The 11,137-nt window shown below is 42.4% G+C and overlaps 1 pseudogene; it reads right to left on the bottom strand.

Moving 5' to 3' along the window:
- Positions 1–2,504: 2,504 nt before the first annotated feature.
- Positions 2,505–2,622, bottom strand: LOC126189274 (5S ribosomal RNA; annotated as a pseudogene).
- Positions 2,623–11,137: the final 8,515 nt, after the last annotated feature.

Genomic DNA, 11,137 nt, shown 5'->3' with positions numbered 1-11,137 from the left:
ATCTAGTCTGCTGCGGGAGTGGCTGGTTATATACGTGAACCCGACTGACGTCGGGTGCTGAAGTTCCCACACATCCTTAAGGTGTAGATCACTTACTAACTTTTTTAACTGTGGCAAGTAGTTGAAGTTGGGTTGTTGATCTTTCTGGTTTAAAACACAGTTAAAATCTCCACCTAGTATAAGAGAACACGGATTTTTCCTCAATAAATAAATCAGTTCATCTTGAAAAAACTTCGCACGATCCAATTTGTGGGAAGTTCCTGATGGGGCGTAAAGGTTAATCACTGTCACATCGAAAATTTTTATGCCTATGGCTCTTCCTGATTCTAGTCGTTCGATTTCAGTCACCGGAATGCCTTCCCTTATAAGAATGGCTGTACCGATATTGGCTTCCGTAGAAACATTAACAATTTCAAAAAAGCCTGGGATCCGAAATTCCGTTATCGCAACTTCTTGTAGCAACGCGATATCTGTTCCGGACTGGTACAAGAATTCTTTTAGTGCTGCCAGTTTCAAGGGTGACTGTATTTTATTAATGTTAATAGTAGTAATGCTATAAGCTTGCAGCACAGACATACCGGAAGAAGCTATTTGGGATGAGGTTCGGTATGATTATAGCAGCAAACGTGCTTCCCTACAAGGCACGATCTTTACAAGCTGTGTGCCCATTACATGTACTAACTGCCTAGAAAAATTTGCACTGCTTTTAAACAAATAGCTTGAGAAGAAAAGTATCCTGAAATCCTGACAATGCATTGCTATAAGTCACTGTGGCCATTATCTTTCTCCTCGTCAGTGTTGGCCCTGATGACTTCATATTTAATATTCTTTTTCTTGATGTCTTTCTTCTCTGGTGTGACTTTCGCTTGATGACGCGTGGCAGCAAGACCCGGTGTCTGTCGCAGCCGCCGGCGGTGGCTGAATGGGGCAACGGCCGTGGCTTGCGAGTCGTCAATGTTTGGTTCCGGCGTGGTGTCTGTTGTGTTGTTTTGCTGGCGAGGCGGTGATGCTTATGTATTTCCTCCTCCGGAGCGGCGTTGCGCTTCGGAGTCAGCAGGTTCTTTACCTGGTACTTCCTCGTACGGTTCGCACTGTATGGGTTGTGCACTTGATGCGGTTATTTCAGCCGTGACCTCAGGCTCAGGGTCACATTTCCGTGAAAAATCACTACCCGCTGCGTCACTATCTGTTCGTGGCGGTGTAAGTCCTTGTGCGGAAGTGGGAGCCAAATCGACCTTCATTCCATCTCCTTTTTCCACTTCCAACAGATCTTCAGGACTGGGCTTCGGCCTCCTGGCAACGGGTATTTCACAGGAAGAGTCCTCATCAACATTTCTTTCAGTTTCCTCTAGAGGACGCTTTTTTGTGGGTATCTCGCTGTCACGGGACGGAATTTCAGCAGTTAATGCAGGTTTTAAAGACGGAAAGTCATTAACATTAAGTGCAACATTTTCAGAGGTAGTAACAGGATCCACGACCGCCGCCGGCTCTGTTGTATTACTGGCTGGCAACAAATCGTTGAGTGTCAATTTCCGGCGTTGCGTAAGATTATTTGTTAGCACAAATACACGGCGAGGGCATTCCTGACGGAGGTGACCAGACTCGTTACATACATGACATGTAGGGGTTTGCCCTGAGTACATAACATGTGTCTTGTGCCCGTCAACAAAGATGTGGGAGGGAATGTTTGCTTTCACTTCCATCTCCACGGAGCGAATGCCGTTAAAACACTGCAGCTTGAAATGCGAAGCCCACCTTTCGTTGACTATTTGCCTGACAACCCCATACTTTGAAAGGACATCTTTAATTTTCGAATTGTCTACTTCTATGGGAATATTGAAAACCCTAACATTCCTAATTACAGACTCGGAATTCCGGAGTTTGACAGTACTTTTAGTACCATCACGGTGTATAAATTCCGTTTCATAACCAAATTTTGCCAGAAAGCGGTCTACACTCCCGGAATCGTTAAACTTTACAAAAATGCAGTATTCATCAGAGTCCAGCTGCATGATATGAACAGATTCAGAATGAAGGCCAATTACCTCGGTAATCCAGTCGTGTATTTCAAGTGCAGAGGGCTGTACTCGACGGGTGTACTTGTCGAAGGTGAAAATCACGGTGTTTTTTCTCACGGAGTTTGCCATGATGTTCTGCAGCGAAGAAATCTCGGACAACGCCGAAATCCCAACGGCACTTCGTAGAAAGATGACACGAAAGAAGACCAAATGCTCAATTGATAACGCTTAATTCACGTGCAAAACGTCAATAAACGAGCACAAAACACGAAAACACTGGCGTAAACACTGAACGTTCACGGAGCAAACTTGAGGAGCGTGCGACCGCTGAGGCAGCTAATGCCAGACTGGAAGATGCGGATAGGAGGGGCGTGGGGTCAGCACACCGCTCTCCCGGCTGTAAGATGGTATTCTTGACCGAAGCTGCTACTATTCGATCGAGTAGCTCCTCAATTGGCATCACGAGGCTGAGTGAACCCCGAAAAATGGTAACAGCGCATGGCGGCCTGGATGGTCACCCATCCAAGTGCCGACCACGCCCGACAGCGCTTAACTTCGGTGTTCTCGCGGGAACCGGTGTATCCACTGCGGTAACGCCGTTGCCCGTTTCTAATACATACTTTTAGTAAATATATTAGTAGGTGAAAGTATATACTAATTCGAATGACACATTCTGTATAACATGTGTCCTATTGTATTACATAGAGATAAGTATTCTTCACTTCTTTCTAGAAGCGTATTACTAGATTGTCAGATTACTTTTGAAACCTAAATTAATAAGCTGTGATTAAGTTCGCTTAACTAAATTTTTCAACTATAATTGTTCCCATGATTTGCTGGCCAACTGTACTGTATCGCTTAAGCTTGCAGCGCCGTCTTACAGGACCACGTTATCTAGCCTCGTTAAAGACGAAGTAACTTCCAAGAATGATTGCCTATCGAAGTCGCGGGGTCCCAACGTTAAATATCGAACGAGCGATCCTAAATGGACCACGTGACACTGTGTTATGAGTACGTTTACGGTGATCACTACAGCAATGACAAAAGAAGACCCTTACAAAAATACTTGTAATTACAAAGGAGATGACTTACCTTACTCGTCGTCACTGTTGTCGTCATGCGAAAGTCCATTTGATGTTTACGCTACGGAAACAATTCCCGTTTTGCCATTAGTTCCCGGAGGTATGCAACTTAGAGCAACTAGGGGAACGACGGAAAACAGATAAAAATGACTATCACAAATAATTGGTCATAACGCCCGCCAACAGAGTCGCATGATCGATTTACAATCGCACGATCGATATGTATCGTTAGGACCCCGCGACTTCCAAGGGCAATCATTTTTTAACATTGCGAGAAACCAGCTTCCAGAATTATTCACAGGCTTCTGCATATTCTAGTCGTCAGGTGAAATATCATCTAAACCTAACATTACTTTTTAGCATTTGAGGATGGTTGACTGCAAAAAGACTACAGAGGAAATGAAACAGAAGAGCTAATCAGTCGGGTTATAAGCGATACTGACATCATAAGAAAACGGCAAGACGACCTCATAAGAGCTACATGTTGTGTTGTTAAGAGAATTCGAACCTACATTTAAATCATATGTGGGATTTACTTACCCATGCACGTGCGCGGAATCGTTAATGCGTGTGTGACTGTGCCTTTCCACGACTCAAGAGTTTACCTTCCTTGCCGACAGGGAGCAATGGGCTTATGCCCAATTATGCGGAGCGGTCAGCGTAGCTGGGACAGTCGTGTGCTGGAGGAGGTGCGGACAATACCTACGCTCAGAGGTTGGCTGTGTATTTGGTCATACAAACCTGGCGGCGTTGTGGAAACGCGACACGGTAAGGGAAGTATATAAGTGGATCAAAGACGGATGGAGAATAATTCTGGCAACGACACGAGCCGTAAATGGTGGAATCTACTGACATGAGTGACTTTGACAAAGGTGATGTTATTACTACATAGAGTATCTCGAAAACGGCGTAGCTGGTCGAATTTTTCACGTGCAACAGTAGTGAGAATCTATGGAAAGTGGTAGAAAGCCAGTGAAACTATCACTGAGCGATAAGTGGTTGGACGTCCACGACTCCTCACAGAACGTGGGATTCGGAGGATTGCCAGCGTGTGTAGGACATGTGGTGGTCTCTGCCGAAACAGCACAATGCTGGCGTACTCATATGTGTTTCGGGTTTCGGAGCACATCGTTCATCGTACATTGTTGAACATGGGGCTCCGCAGGAGGCGACAGCTACGTGTTCACATGTTGCCCCAACGACCCCGACAATTACGACTGCAGTGGCCACGGTGTCGTGAAGATTCGACCGTGGATCAACTGAAACGCGTCACCTCATCGAATGAACCACGTTCTTGCTACACCAGGTCGAGGGCCGTCTCTACAAACACCGTTATTTATGCGAACGGAGATTCCAAGTGTGCACCTCGCCAAGGATGCAGGCTGTTGGGAGCGGTATCATGGTACGGGAAGCATTCTCCTGTGCTAATAGAAGACATGCTGACAGTTGTGGACCACCTTCACCCCTTCATGCTTCATGTCATCTTCGAGCAGGACAGTTGCCCGTGTCTCAAAGCCAGAACCGTGTTACAGTGGTTTGAGGGGCTTGGTAATGTACTCACGTTAATGCCTTTGCCACGAAATTAGCTTGATGTGAATCCAGTTGAATCCATTTGGGTCGGTATCACGCCTCATTGCCATGTACACAAATCACGAAGTTTTATGACTTGTGCGTGGACATACGGTGCGACATACCTCCAAAAATCTACCAACAAACTGTCGAATCCTTGATAAGCAGAATCGGTGACGCACTGCGTTCTAAACATGGACCGATAACTTGTTAAGCAGGAGTTCGTAATGTTGTGGCTTATCAGTGTATGGGTCCGCTTTGTGGCCGAGCGTATAGCTGCCCCAGTGAAATAATAAGAAAAGACTTAAAAAACAGTATTTTTAAAGAAGGGACATTTAAAATTTGAAAAATAAGTGGACACTAGCCGCTCAGGCGAAAATACATTTTTCTCCGTATTATAATAATTTCTCTGTGTAAGTTTCGAGGGCAAAGAAATATAACAAAATGATCTAAAGAGACGACAAGATACGCTCTATTGTTAAGTTTTTAGTCGTCTTCACTTCTTCTCTTGTCTTGGTTGCGCGTGGACGAACATTTTGCGAGTGCTGGCTAATGTTAGTATATTCGTACTAATTAAGCAGATAATATATTGATTTAATATTATTGTTCACTTTTAATTTGTTGGATGTGATCCAGATTTCATGTCCGCCTTCCTTGAATTAACCTGCATTCGAGTAATTTACAGTTCAACAATCGCAGCGGCCGATGCAGCCAACGACGCCATTACGTGGTGATATTAACTTACAAAAATTAGCGGAAGCGAAAAACTCGCCCGCTATTAACATAATATACAATTTTCTCCACAGCCGCCCAACGTTGCAGAAAATACGTAGCTTTAAGATTCTTATTTTCAGTACAACAGCCGAGAGCCAGAGACAGGACTCCGACTATAATGCAATGGTTAACGGAGGTAAGAAAAAATACTCTCGCGCGTGTGCGGGCCGCAATTGTAATTAGTAACTAAAGATTTTTTGATTTAAAGGGAGCTGACTAGCCGAAGAAATTAATATGAAAAGTTTATTCCATTGTTCAACTTAAATATTCATGTTTTAAGATTCAGCAAGTCTAATTCCAGTGAAGATTAATATTGTTAAAAAAGAGAACTTCACAAAAGCATTTAATTGTAAATCAAAATTGAATGAAATATCATTTTGATTAAGGCCCACCACGTAAGTCGGCAACAATCAACATTACCAATCAATTTCTGTAGTAAATAATAAATTAAATTACGACGGCCGACGGATGCGAGAAGCGGGAGGTTTCTGCTTCCGGTCTTTGTTTCAGGTGAGTTTCGTGGTGAGAACCTGATATTAAACGTTGTTATTTCGGGTCTCACCAGATACTGGAATTGAACTTCAAATTATTGGTGTTGGCCATAGTAGATATTATGTGTCTGTGGTCAGCAGTGTCATTTATTCTGTGTGCTAACACATACTGGTAGTGTTCTGAGTCGCATGATAACGGTTGACTTTTGTGTTTCTTTCTTATCATTATCTCAGCTGTGAAGTCCTGTCCTAATATAACTGGTGTTTGTTGTTTCTAAGCTGTGTTGATCCTAGGAGTGTCAAAGCAGAATATAATTTACGGCACTTAACCATTACTACCGCCTTTATATTTTGCTGTAATTTTAAATGTTTCAAAGTTTTAGCTAAGTATGTTTGTACATCAGCCGTGCTTATGATGCAAAAACCTGATCGGTGTTTAAATTGATGTTTTAATTGCCTAAATGCTGTTTTTAATTCTGCCTCTTTCTGTCATAGTAACTCATTTTTTATCCTTGTCCATTTATTATAACCATTAAAAGGCGTTAGTTTGCTTCTTATTCCATCACCAGCGAACCAGAAATATGCTTCATTTACTGGTATGAAACAAGAGTGATTAATTAATACTGCTGGTTAAAGTTTTTATTGTTTAATAAAGTCACTGATACTTGAGGTAAAGGTTGTTTATGAATTCAGCTAGCTGAAGTTTGTACTTGTTATTAATTTTACAGATAATTATTTTTATTATTGAATTCGGTAAGTACTTTTATGATGAAATGTGTAAATATGTTTCAAAAATATTTTATATTTATTATTTTGTACGGGAATAGCTTAATAAAAAAACTTTGTGCTAATCTCCTGGCTACGATTATCCCTGGGCTCCCCCTCCTCTCCTCCTCCCTCCCTGTCATTTATGATAAACAACTTTGAACTTAATCACTTGTTAATAACCTGTATTTGTTTGGGTTAAATTCTAACAGCTTTACCTCTACTACCAACAAAGGTTGGACATATATCATATGATATTCTTTACAAGAATCCGTCTGCTGTACAACCTACTAAAATGTTCGAAGATCCTCCTGAAACATTTCACAACTGCAGCTAGTGATATGACGCCATCAAATAAACTATTTGCGACCACTTTCACGCAACATAAGAATCGATCTGCAGTAAAGGTGGATTTGTAAGTAGATTAAAAGGTGCATAACAGCTTTTCAGTTTTTAGTTCGTCTTAAGAGTCCATTTATCGAAGTCATTAATATTGTATTAGGACCAATGCGACAGGAAAGGCAACATGATTTTCGCATTTCTGTTTTTTTTTTGTTTTTTTTTCATCGGTTTACTCCCTGGTCTCCTCAAAGCCTCTCCTCATTTATCAGGTAACTATCATATTCCGCAACCCCAATACCATTCCGAATATCTCCACCATCTTGCCATTAACTTTGCATAACACTAAATCTTTCTTCACGTCCTTCTCTATTTCAGCCGTACGACCTACTCGGCAAAGTACGTCTTACCCAAATTCAGTCTCCGGTCAAGAGGATATTAAAACTTTGTCTCGATCGGCGTAGCTTCCCACCATACCTCACCATACCAGCATTTGCCACTTTGAAAATTACCCATGCTTTTCTCATCTCTTTCTGTTTTCTTCATTCCGTAAATTGTTTCTCGATCTTCTCCAGAACAGTCAATGTCTTCTTCACATTTGATGCTTTCCGTACATCTACCATGCACTTCTCTTACATGTCATTACCCACATTCGACAAGAACGTAATGAATTATTCGTGTTAATGAGGAAATTCGATATACTAATTACCATATCTAATATTATTACTATTATTATTATCATATTTATTATTGAAGTCCTCATTTAGTATCCATATTGTAACGTTCACTCGCTAATCTTGTCTGGTTAGATGTAAAAGAAGACTTGAACCCTAATCTTGCCAAGTGATACAGATGAGTAAGTACGTAGAATAGAACCATTAGTATGATTTGAGCTTGGTGGAGAGTGGTGGAAACTCGTATTACTTTTTCTTTAGCAGCCCCAAGTCACTTACAACTTTCCTTTTTTTTTTATGCTTTCCTCGTCAGACGCGAGCATCTTCAGAAATTTCGAAGCAGCTGACCCCTTGTCAAATATACCTGGCCTACACGTATTAATTTCAGGGAAGGGATGGAAGTAAAGAACCTCAATTTCTTACAAATTAAAACAAAACTATTGCAGAACTGTGTTTATTTTTCACCAAATGTTCAAAAGCAGCCATCTCCTGATGCTTAGCAACAACCTACGATTTTGTTAACCGAATAATTGCTATGAGATTTGCACATATTATTGTGCTGTCAGGCAGGTAACTTTCAGATACAATCTAATAAGGTCTGTATCAGTCAGTAAAATTCTTCTGGGTTTGTGACCGCATTGTCAACTATAAAATTCCGACGTTTCGGCGATTATTGCAAGGCGCCTTCCTCAGGGTGTATTTTATAGTTGACAATGCGGGCACAAACCTGGAAGTATTTTATTGATTGTGACAACTGCCGCGGAAGCCTACGTTTACATTTAAGGTCTGTATCATTTAAATAGTTTTTGACATTCACTGGCAACAAGGGACAAATCATCACGAAATAGGAACATCGTTGCTGGAAGTCTTTAGCACGTAACATCTGGCATTTTCAGTTTCATGGAGGACGGAGGACTGCAAGCTGCGTAATAGTCTTTAGATCCATGTCGAACGATTCTGGTTGCACATGCTACACGTCATTTCAAGTTCTGGTCATCTTCCAACTGATACGTTTGTCTGTGTGTCTGTGGGCCGGGGCAGGTTGCGAATTCAGTTTGCCAAGAATTGCGAAGTTTCCTTTTTTTGGGGGGGGGGGGGAGGGGGGGGGCAAGAAGAAGTTGCCCTTGTCCGTCCCTTGTTGAGCACACTCTTGGTCCTTCTGGGTTTTTAAGTACAGTACTGAAATAGTAACGTGATTGTTTAGTAATGGAAAATTTGCAAAACAACACCAATTACTGCAAAGAAAGTACGCTAACCTGGTTAAAAAGGGGAAGCACCAGAAACGGAGGAATAAATGAAAATAAACCTTTAACGTGTTGACAGGGTGTATGAATTTATTTCAGTGATCGCAATGTCGAGTCAAATTTGTCTGTGTGAACCACTTATCACTATGACGTTCCACGCCCTATGATCTGGATTCATGCACTGAGTCGGTTGGAAGTGTGACGTTAAGGCCATTGTGTCCTCTCCTGAGATCAGCTGGGCCACAAATGTTTAACTAATCCTTGAGTCCCTGGAAAATGGCGCTGGAACTGGTCCCACGCATGTTCTATTAGAGACAGATCTGGGGCCGGCCGTTGTGGCCGATCTGTTCCAGGCGCTTCAGTCTGGAACCGCGTGACCGCTACGGTCGCAGGTTCGAATCCTGCCTTCGGCATGGATGCGTGTGATGTCCTTAGGTTAGTTAGGTTTAAGTAGTTCTAAGTTCTAGGGGACTGATGAACTCTGATGTTAAATCCCATAGTGCTCAGAGCCATTTGAACAGATCTGGGAACTTGCTGGCTATAGGAGTACCCCACCATCAAGCAGGCAATTGATAGAGACACGCGCCGTGTGTGGTCGAGCGTTGTCCAGTTGAAATATGGGCCCATGATTCTGTCGCATGAGAGAAAACATACGACGACACAGGATGTCAGTCTCTACCGTTATAGTGCTAGAGTTCCATCAATCACCAATAGTCCTGAACTAAAGTCTTACCAGATCCCCCACGGCAAGACGCCAGCAGAAACACCTCTGTGCCTTTTCAAAAAAATTGCAAGAATGGGAACACTGCCCAAGTCGCCACCATACTCACCGATGATGGTCTTCCACAGCAGTACAGAACCGTCATTCATGTCTGAACACAATGCGATATCATTCATCAACATTCCATGCTCCCGCTAACGTCACAGCTCCATACACAATAGTTTGTACTGTGCGTTAACGGCAGCCTACGTATAGGACGGTAATTCCCCAGTTCGTCTGCTGTTAGTTTCCATACACTGGTGCCCGATGGTATAGGATGTTGCAGGGAGTCCATTAGTTGCTCTCTAAAGCTTCACGCAGAAGAGCTTGTTGTAAAATACGGCTACCCACTCCCCTTGCGGTGGTCGGATGTGATCCACTGTAACCTTGACGAGAAGTACACCTACCCTCACGTTCCCACCCAACACTGTATCAGACCACTGATAAACCATAATGGTTGGTTTACTAATTCGTGGGAGGGGACGAAACAGCGACGTCATCGGGCCAGTCGGATTAGGGAAGGATGGGAAAGGAAATCGGCCGTGCCCTTTCAAAGGAACAATCCCGGCATTTGCCTGAAGCGATTTAGGGAAATCATGGAAAACAATAATCATCATGCCCGGACGCGGGATTGAACGGGCGTCCTCCAAAATGGGCGTCGAGTGTGCTAGCCACTGCGCCACGTCGCTCGGTGCATCAAAATGCCAAACAAATCTGCATACTGCACGATTCGACCAGCAGACCAAAAGGAGACCCAAAATGATGACTCTTAATAGTATGCCAGACGCTGATAACGCTGTCTCATGCGGTTACGGGACATCTTCGTATCTTTCGAAGTGATCGTTTATTTGAAATTTTCACCACCCTTTATATACCTTACCAGCTTTCTTAACAATAAAATGTTCAAACTCGTCACGGAGAATTGCAGCAACAGTCATACTGATACCCTCCGATGGCATATACATGTACGATGGTGGTGGTGATTTATCGCTGAGGGCGCTAAACAACAGGGTCGCGAGGTTGTAATATCCACATATATATTTATTCAAAAAATACATCATTCTGTGTGGAATCTGAGTGAACATACTCGTAATATTAATAAAAAAGAACTTCATCGTTACTAAAATAAAAAATAATTATTGTCAGTGACACAATTTAGTTTTCTGTGGAAACCTCTATCTCAGACAACACCTATGGGAAATGATAAAGAAAATCTCCATATTTTGTCATCCATAATTCTTCTAGAATAATCCTTCTTCTTCTTCGAACTGTTGTACTGGTCGGACGTGATTGATGTCTTGCAGCACTAAGGTCTGTAAAAACTGTAATGTTGTTAATAGTATTTGAAAATAGACTTTCTGTGTCATGGAAATCAATACGTGCGTTTAAAGGTTATTTTTATATGGTTCTCGTCCTATATA

This window comes from Schistocerca cancellata, chromosome 5 (genome assembly GCF_023864275.1).
Source record: "Schistocerca cancellata isolate TAMUIC-IGC-003103 chromosome 5, iqSchCanc2.1, whole genome shotgun sequence".
Classification (NCBI taxonomy): Eukaryota; Metazoa; Arthropoda; class Insecta; order Orthoptera; family Acrididae; genus Schistocerca; species Schistocerca cancellata.
This window is presented reverse-complemented; position numbering and strand designations above follow the sequence as displayed.